Source organism: Nanorana parkeri, unplaced genomic scaffold, assembly GCF_000935625.1.
Source record: "Nanorana parkeri isolate BGI_ZX_2015 unplaced genomic scaffold, ASM93562v1 scaffold203, whole genome shotgun sequence".
NCBI lineage: Eukaryota > Metazoa > Chordata > Amphibia > Anura > Dicroglossidae > Nanorana > Nanorana parkeri.
In genome coordinates this window covers 827,699-838,071 of record NW_017306471.1, presented here as the reverse complement: position 1 = coordinate 838,071, position 10,373 = coordinate 827,699, and the positions used below count along the sequence as shown (strand labels likewise).

The 10,373-nt window shown below is 43.6% G+C and overlaps 1 pseudogene; it reads right to left on the bottom strand.

Annotated features, from left to right (window-relative positions):
- The window catches only part of LOC108786310, a 37,591-nt pseudogene extending 33,562 nt beyond the window's left edge, over positions 1-4,029 (bottom strand).
- Positions 4,030-10,373: the final 6,344 nt, after the last annotated feature.

The following is a 10,373-nucleotide window of genomic DNA, read 5'->3' as shown; positions in this document are numbered from 1 at the left end:
ATATATTGAGCCTGGAAAGGCCAATAAGCATGGTTTAGTTATGAAATAGCGAAAAAGAAAAGTTTGGCAATGCAGTCAATATCTGGTCAACCAGGCTCATTTTAGACTGGACTTAAGCCATCCAGAACCAAGAAACACAACTAAAACATTTTTTGCTATGGCTTTAGTTTAAGCAATCTTACTTGTTAAAGAACAGCTTGATATGCTCCCCAAGGGTTCAAGCTGATAACACTACCCAGTTTTAGTGTCCCAGTTAATATTCCACTTACATTTGTTGCCAAAGAAGCAGGGCATTGCAGCATCTGAAGAAAAGCAGCATCCCATTGCCTCACACAAGTCTCTGGTTACAGGCATTTTAGCACAGGCCAATTTGTCCTCTTGACCAAAAGCAGAACAGATATCAGGACTTGGGGCATCCATAGCTTCTAAACAAGAAAAGAAAAAAAAAAAAGCTTTTAGCAACATGCAGTACATCTATATCCATGCATTTAGAGCTACAGGAACAGTTGTGTGTACACACACACACGTTCTGCCCCACTGGTCACCCCAAGGAATAAAAAGCAAGCTGCAGAGTGCTTTTAGTGTCAGGGAACTAAGGCTATAGGGTTTTCATTTAAAAGATATGACTTGTGTTACCATTCTGTATTGGGCATTTCTTCTCCATCTTATATTGCACAACTGTATCATCCACAATTTTTTCCAGAAGAAAGACCATCATATAATCTCCATCCTACCAAAGGAAAGGGAAAGTTCAGTATGCATCAAATTCAGTCATCCCTCATTCCAAAAACCTGATCTAGGCAAAAACCACACAACTTGTCAAGGGACTTATGAGATTTGAATTCACAAGGTCTCCTCCAATCCTATTCCCCTTGTTATTTAGCCAACATGGGCACTTTCAGAGCATAGTATGGAGGCAAAATTTCACTTTTGGGAAGCGTTATACTCACTCATTTATTCTGGAGACAACAGGAGTGAGGTCTCTGCTAAACAAGGGAGTTTACCCTTAAATGGGCATCAGAGCAGGTGTTACCATTTGATTATTTCCCCTCACCTCTTGTTCTGGTGACAGCCAAGTTCCATCGCTATATGTGGCAATGGCAACCAGGTCAAGTCAATTATGAATCTATTCATTAAGGACAGACTGCAATAAACTTGACAGGAGTTCAGTCCTGTCTACTTACCAAGCTAAAGTTTCGGGACACACACTTAAGAGTTACTAGTATAGCTCAAAAGTGCATCAGGATTATGTTAGGACCATTAGAACAACCTATATACACACATGCAATTTTAATTGGTCCATGACAGTGTCAAAAACCTAAAGTCAATTAATTCAAGCTTACCTCTTCTCGTACATAGCATCCATCATAGGCAGCACCAACAACCATTGCGTTATTAGGTCTCTGTCCTACCCAAAGCCCGCAAGCAGAATCATTGGCGAGACTCTGAAATTCATCCTGGAAATCTGAACAGGAAATGCATTGGCAAGATGTTTACTAATCCAAAAGTAGCTAGTAAAGACCTACTTAGGAGCTGCTGCACCTCACTTTGACCAACAGCTAACAACCAGATATTAATTTCAACTATTGTTCAACTGATGGCAATCCTATGTGTTCGCTGACCACACATGCAAGATGTCGAGAGACTGGCAGACCAGTTATATACCTCCACAGAATTCCAGTCCTGGTCAGACAACGATGCCAACAGGTCCCCTCTCCTCCCCCATCTTTAGGCTACTCTGTGAAAGCCATATCATGTTAGTTGACCATAAACTCATGTGATTTGATAAGATGCAAGAACTGCACCATGATAGGCTGAGGTGCAGTTCTTACCTCTGCTGAGAAGTGGCTCAGGTGCATCTCTCAGGTTATAACTTTTTATGCATTAAAAAACCAAATAGGGGACTGTCAAAGAAAATTGGACAAAATTAGACATGCCAGCTGCATTTGCAACCCCTGCACCTGAAATCCAGGGAGCCCAATGCCATTGCTGCAGATATCAGCAAGAGATTTTAGTGAGTGTTGATACTACAGAGCATTACTTGAGTGAAAGCGCCATGTCTGCGGACATCAAATCCACTAGAGACTCCCAGACTCGTATAATACAAGGGTGTGCATACATCAAGGTGCCACATCCAACTTTCTATTGAAAACAAAAAAACAAGTGCTCAGACATGAAGACACAGAAAAAATATGGACTTTGGGTTGCACGGTTATATCAAAATCTTTTTTTTTTAGCACATAAAAGATTGATCCTTGTGGTACCTCAAAAGTTCATATGTTTAATTAGTCCTCTTCTCTGAGCACTTGGCTTGTTTTCTATAGACACCTCAGGGGTTTTTTGGTTTTGGAATTTTATAAAATGTTCACCAAGGGATATTGTTGCACAAGAGTTCTGGGTCCTGACCTCTAGTTGTGCAAACACTAGTCGGCTGGCATGCCAACCCTCAGCTTCAACACAAAAGACGACACACTGCGTAGAGCTGTGGTTCGTGACCCAAAAGTGGGTCACAACCCCATGTTCAGTGGGTCGCCGCATGCCTTCCACTGCACTAGGCTCCTAAGCCTCCCCCATAGCGCAGCAGTCAGTTCTTGTGCCTAACAGCCATTCAAAATATGCTGCACAGCAGTGAGTGTCAGTTTGAGGTGGGGTATGGCCATGAGGGAGCTCCATCCATACATGCATGGCTTACAGCTTCCTCATATGACCATACTGGCATCACATTCTGGCACCTCTACAAGGAGTGCAAGGGAACTGTACAAACAATGCATGTATGGATGGAGCTCAGTCACAGCAGCCCACACTGAAACCCTAAAATGCATATGAATGGCACCCCAAACACAGTTGGATCACTTGCACCGGAACATGCAGTTCTGCAATGCGTTCGTGTGGTGATACTTGGGTCACAACCTAATGACCAAGGACAAATGCAAGTCCTGAGGTTATACAGGTTGAGAACCACTGCCTTAGAGCAACCGGTGCACAGAGAAACAAGGAAGCTACCACTTTTGAACCTCCAAAAAGGTTAGTTGCCCAGCTTCAACCCAAGTGCACAGACCAGGAATTTTGACATTGCACACCAACCAACAGGGACAGTATGACAGCCACCAAGCATTTTCAGAATATTACAACCAAAATAATCACTTTACATTTAGGGGGGGGATTATTCAGTTATCAGATTTTAGGTAGCTGCCCATTATAACTCAAATTCATCTCCGCTCTATATTCCTATAGAGTGGAACCTAAAGACAAAACAAAAAACTTTCCATTACAACACTAGCTTTGTTAGCATGTGGTCAAAGAGGCAGTGTCACCACAGACCTAAGAGTTTTGGAAGGACTTACAATCCCACACTGGACACATACCAGTCTTAAGTTAGGGTGTAACCTCAGCTCTTAAGTAAAGAGTTTAAATGCATCCAAGCATTTGTGTCATTTTGAAGAAAAGGGTTAAATCACCCACCAGCTTGTGTGTTCTATAGGGGGGAGGGCAGAGACAAAAAAAAAAAACCCAATCAAGAGGGAGAAGTTGTCCTTTACAAAAAGTGTCCAATAGCAGATGCACCATTTTTGTCCTGTGACATCCTAAAAAAAAAGTTAGGATTTTCCCCTCCATTACATTTATAAATAATTTACATAAACTCAAACAGTTTAAAGAGCAGCTATGCTATAGCTATTGAGAACACTAAGCAATACTACCAGGCTTTAACAAATACATGAAAATTGCAATACTAGCCAGTTTAGTGTACTTAAAGTTATTTGAAAACTTGTTAAGACACACAGTCACTAAACATCTCATTTTAAATACCTCAGGACCTTACCAATGCCTATCATGAAGAACAGCACATGACCAAGGTAAGCTACTCCTATATATCCACCACCTCTGTAAGCTAGAAGTCATACGAATGCTAGTCATTATGAATAGCATCCCTACTCTGAATTTCCACTAATTCACCCAAATACATTAAAAAACAAAACAAACAAACTTACCCATCACAGTCAGGGAATAAGCAACACCTTCAATAGACAGAGAAAATGACAACTCCATTTTGTTCAGGGCACAGTGGAGGTGAGAGGAGCCATCCCAGTGCTCTTTCCCATCACACAGCATCCATGACCAACTGTAGCTCCAAAGCAACAATGCTAATCCTGCCCTAGAATGAAACATCTTGTATGCCACTCCCAATACTGACCTTCAGCCCTAACCAGAGATTTATAATCTGGAGGGAGGGCTGGGCTTCAAGGTGATTGAACAAGGACCAATATGAACACAGGTGATCCTAATACAATTAGGTTTGCATAGATGACCAAAAACTATTGAAATCTTGTGGGCCTCATCTAACCAATCACGGTTCATGTTTTATGCTCTGTGAAGATTAAAAGGAGTTTTATCGATTGCTACTGTTTTTGTTTTTTGCTGTACTTTTCATGCTTTGGAGCAGAAGTGTTATTGGTTGCTACTCTGCTTTATTGTTTGTTTTTGCTGTACCTTATCTCATGTGTTTCATAAATGTGAGGAAATAGGGGCTGATGTATCAAAAGTGATGCAGAGAAAGCAAACCAAACCCATCCGCTGCCCATTGCAACCAATATACTTTCATGTTTCATTTTAACCAAGTAATAAACCTGTAAGATTACTAAATTATATGGCAAGAGCTCAGTTTTTTTTGAGCTTCCGGTTTTCATAAATCAGCTTTATGCCGTTGTTTTAGGGGGCCTGAGTGATTAAGTGCGTTTTGCATTTTTTTTTAAAAAGAGGCACATCACAAAAATAAATGCTGCAGGGTAATTAACAGCTGTATTTCAAAATATTTGTTTCAGTGTTTGGTGCTCCAGATGTTTCTGCAACTTGTGTGTATTTTAACATGAAATTCTGAACATATTTTACACTTTATAAGCAGTTGTGTGCATTAAAATGCATCTCCACAAAGCATAGGTGTCAAGCCAACTTAAAGCAGACCTTACAAGGTCCGCTTAGTTACGTTGCCCCTTCTCCCCCCATGCCAAAATGTTGCAATAAAGTAAAACAAAAAAGCTGTAGGAAAAAATATATAATAAATGTACTTACACTATATTGCCAAAAGTATTGGGACGTCTGCCTTTACACGCACATAAACTTTAATGGCATCCCAGTCTTAGTCCGTAGGGCTCAGTATTGAGTTGGCCCACCCTTTGCATCTATAACAGCTTCAACTCTTCTGGGAAGGCTGTCCACAAGGTTTAGTAGTGTGTCTATGGGAATGTTTGACCATTCTTCCAGAAGCTGTCAGCAACCCTCACCTCCGGCGCATGCGCCAAATCCAGGTTTCCGTGTTGTTCGTAGAACACTTCCGCGCATGCGCGTGACGCACAGGAAAAAGCGCCGAATGGCGCACCGGAAGTAACGCGTAGGAAACGCGCTAAATGGCGCACCGGAAGTGACGCACTTAATCAGGATTACTTCCCTATTTAGACCCGGCCTGCAGACCTACAGATTGCTGGATTGTCTTCAGCCCCTCCCCGTGTTTCTGTGTCCTGCGATTACCTGTCCCTGTGAACTGCTTGTCTCCTGGATTTTGACACGATACCTTGCCTTGACTACTCCTGATTGCTGCCTGCCATTGACCTTGGACTGAATACTGGACTTCTCTCTGCTCGATCCCTCTGTACCGTCTATGATCTCCTGGTTTGACCTCGGCTTGTTTTGACCCTGATTTCCGGATTACCCCTGCTCAGCTACAGATGCAACCTTCTGCTTGCACGGTTTCAACACCACTGGCACCCGTGCCACTCGCGGTCCGCCAGGTCTCTGTCTCTACTTCCAGAGGCCTCAGGACACGAGGTGCAAGGGAAGCCTCCTCACACGGTCAGTCTCCCATCAAGTACGTGATAGAAGCGCATTTGTGAGGTCAGGTCATGTTGGACGAGAAGGACTGGCTCACAGTCTCCACTCTAATTCATCCCAAAGGTATTCTATTGGGTTGAGGTCAGGAATCTGTGCAGGCCAGTCAAGTTCCTCCATCCCAAACTCGCTCATCCATGTCTTTATTGACCTCGCTTTGTGCACTGGTGCGCAGTCATGTTGGAACAGGAAGGGACCATCCCCAAACTGTCCCCACAAAGTCGGGAGCATGAAATTGTCCAAAATGTCTTGTTATGCTGATGCCTTAAGAGTTCCCTTCACTTCTGCGCTCTGTGCGATTTAGCATGAGCTGCCCCCGGGCCCCGCTCTGTCATTTTACATGGCCTACCATTTCCTGGCTGAGTTGTTGTTGTTCCCAGTTGCTTACACTTTGTTATAATATCACTAACAGTTGACTGTGGAATATTTAGTAGCAAGGACATTTCACAGAACACCTGAATCCAATGATTTTGAGGGGTGTCCCAATACTTTTGGCAATATAGTGTATTTTACCCCCCGGCTACCATACTGCAGGAGGTGACATCACCATTGGTTTGGCTAGATCCCGGAGAAAGGGAAGCAGCCCAAATTGGGAGAGATGATGTTCCAGCATAGTGAAAGAGCATCTTTTTTATGATATTTAGGCTACTTAGCATTACCCAGGATCTCACCGATAATAGAGGGATGTCAACTTCCTTGGCCCCATGTGCAGAAGCTGTAGGTAAGGTACGTAAGTATATTTAATAACTTTTTTCCCTAACATTTTTTTTTAATTCACTGTAGTATTTTGGCATGGAGGAAGGCAACATAAAAATATAATACGTTTTTAATGCATGGTCTGCTTTCTAGTGCAAAATATAAATGCTACAGTTTAAACCTGCAGCATTATTTATATAAAGCATAAGGGATTTATTCACAAATGACCCGAAGGATCCAGCCGTAGCTTTGGCTGATCCTTCGGCTCACTTCAGTCGAACCGAAGGGCTGCTGTACGGACTATTCACTATATTAACTATTCACTATAGCCCGTACGGCAGCTGAAGGCAGCCGAGAGGCTCAGCCGAGCCAACGGCATATGCTTTGGCTTGACTGAGCCAAAGTGACAGCCGAAGCTGACCAATCTCCATGCAAATGACAGCTGGGCAGAGCAAGCCGTGATCTCATGGCTTACTCCGCCCAGTTGTAATGACAGATCAGCTTCCCCAAATGACCTGAGGACACTGATCTGTCATTAAACAATAACAACTGGGCGAAGCCGGCTGTGAGGTCACGGCATTGTTTAAGTGTTTTAATTTGTCACAGCATTTGCTGGGAGCAGTCTGTGTTTGCGTCAAAAAACATGCGGTGGCAGCTAACGTTTGGTGTGTAAGGGGTTAACTGTGGGGTTAACCAACCCTGGTGACGATCGCTCTCAGTCTGCTGTCCTGAGATTGTGTCCCGAGAGCTGGGAAATCTCTGTGCACGGTGAGGCTGAGAGTGGTATCGTCACATACGTGTTATGTCACGCTCGGTTCAGAACTACGTATAGTCACGTGTGATTGACGTACAGCGGGTTTGGGCAGGTCGTACGTCACAGATGGCGCTGAGTAGCACAGAAAATAAATACTTATTTCCTATGCACTTTTAGCTCCATCTAGTAGCCATAATGTGATATTGCATGAAGACGTTTGAAAATTCATTCCACTTGTCAAGAAAAAAACTAAAGCAGTTCTGTTTTGACATATATCCGCGCAGATCGAACGTTCACAGATATACACAGGGCAAACAACCATAAATCTTTTAGATTGTCTTTAATTGTATTGAGATTGTAATGTCCTCCATATATTGTAAAGCACTGCGCAAACTGTTGGCGCTATATAAATCCTGTATAATAATAATAATAAAAAATAAAAGAGTTGAAAATGCTAAACATTCTGCAATATTTCTCACATGCTGCATGGGACAGATGAAATATATTTTTTTGGGCGTGCCAAAGGATTTGTATTTCTGTCTATCCAGTCCTGAGATTTAGCTGCCTGTCACTGCCCTGACTAGAAAAATACCTGAATATTCTCTGCTGTAGTTGAGTAACATTTAAAGATCTCGTCCTGTTCCCCCCCCCACGCTTGTGACTGGACAGCGAAAGGAAAAACAGCAGACTGGTGAGCTCATCTCTCTGCCACTCTGCTGTCTGCTTCTATCAGCATACTCCTTGCACCGCTGCATGACTGACCGATTGGCTCTGTGTGTTGCTTTTCCCTCCCACAGTCCTGAATGCTTTTGTAAAAGGCATTTTACCAGGTCAAATGCAGGTACTTACACTGCGTGCATCTATAAAAACTCTGTGTTCGAGCACTTGGATTAGGATGAAAGCTACGCCACTTGCATTTTCTGAAGATTGTTTCTGCTCACATAAGTATTGCTCCTAATACAGGCTTCATTGAAGCTACGTGGAACATCTTGAAAGTACCCAAGAAGAGAAGAGGAAGAAAGGTTTGTAATTACACAGCTTTATTGTATTTTTTTCCTTTTAATAAAACAGAGCTCATAAGTGCTTGTCTAAAATCAATACATTCAAAACATGCGTGATTCAGCATAAACATACTGTACATTGTGAGAGAATGTGCACATATAGATGTCCATATATATATATATAGATAGATAGATATTACATGATTTTGCAAACGTCAACAATTCATCAGACATGTTTCTTGGATCAAAGTCCACTTTCTCCGGGATGCATGTGCAGGTGCAGTTCAGATGTGGCAATATATCTTATAAGGAAACATAAAGACCAGATAAGCAACACATGTGCAAATGATATCATATATCTCATGTGTACAGTGTATATCTGAACATAATATACAAAATAACTTTTTCTTGGAGTCCATTGAGATACACAGGAACAGTAGGAAATCGTATACAACTGGGTTATACTGCTGCCTTTAAGAGGCCTTATCATGTACCTCAGTGAGGTGCGGTACCTCTTGTTCCGGGTGAGGCGGTCCCCAGCCTCTCCCCCAGAATGTCACGCCCCGCCGGCCAAAGCCTCGCCCCACCCCGGCTGGACGAAGCCATACCCCCAACCCGTCCCCAAGCTAGTTTAAAGGAGGAAGGGAGGAGCCTCCCTGTCCCTCACTTGCTTGTCGCTGCTGAGATATCGAGATCGATGACCTCAGTTGTTTTCTTTTTTTGATTGGACAGCTTGGTCCAATGGCGCTTTGTGTACGTGTGTACGTGTGCAACGCTCATGTCTAATCATGGCACCAAAAGGCCTATTTAACCGCACACTCTGGATCCATTTAGTGCTGAGAGTTCTTCAGCTAGGGTCCAGCGTTTCATTCTTGACTCCTGATGCTCCTGTATCTGACATGGCTTGATCCTCTGCTCTGTGCCTGCCCTTGACTTGTTCCACTACTCTGCCTCTTATCTGCTGATTTGGTAACGCCTTGACCTCGCCTCGCTTGACCTCGCCTCGTTCTGACTCAGCTTTTGCTATCCAACTCTGCACCGCACCTCTCGCTAGTTGCGGACCTGGCTCAGCCCTGATTCTGCTTCATCTGATTCTGCTGAAATCCTGCACGCTTCCAGTTGACTACCTGTCTGGTGACCTGCCCTGGTGTCTTCAGCATCTCTACCAAGCGGCGCCCATGCCTCATGCAGTCCATCCACCCTCTGTCTCACTCTCAGGGGTGCTCGAACCATTGCTGCAAGGGAAGGCCCTCCTCATCATCTCAGGCTCACATCAGGTATGTGACAGAGTGGTACGAGTGCCAGGAGTTTAGTCCACGAAAGCTCACCTCTGGCAGCAGGCTTGGCTGTGAGGTGCTCGTACAGACCAGGAGGAAGCGTCCCTGGAGAGAAGCGTCCCTGGAGAGAAGAAGCCCGGAAGGCAGCTGGCCAGGACACTGAAGCACTCAGGAGACTGGAAGCATGGTCTAGACAAGCGGAGGCCAGCAGCCAAGGAGAGAGACAGCAGGCAGGTTAGCAGGCAGAGTTGTTGTCAGGAGGTAGGCTCGCCAGGGCCTGGAGGTCATACCAAAATGTCAGAAGAGATGAGCCATAGTCAGGAACTAGCTGATATCACACCAGAACATCAACAGGGATTAGCTGTAGACAGGAACTAGCCGAGGTCTCACTAGAAGGTCATCAGAGGAGAGCCATAGTCAGGAACTAGCCAAGGTCAAACCACTGAAACACTTACAAGTATACACATCCACAAATACCTAATGCATATTGGAGGCAATGATGCATAGATATAATGGTCCATACTGACTAGTAGATGTCAGAGTAATGATTGAAAGGACATCAAATTGGACATAAATTCATATTTTGATAACAAAGAAAAAAAAACTGGGTTTTAACAATATCTGTTCCTAGCATCAACTTTTTATATACTGTATAAATTCATGATGGTTCATTTTGCTCTGGGGACAGTAAGGCACAGGTTTATATTGTGATTTAATGGTTTGATTACTTTGAGTGTTGTGGCCATCATTCTCCTATTATGGCAC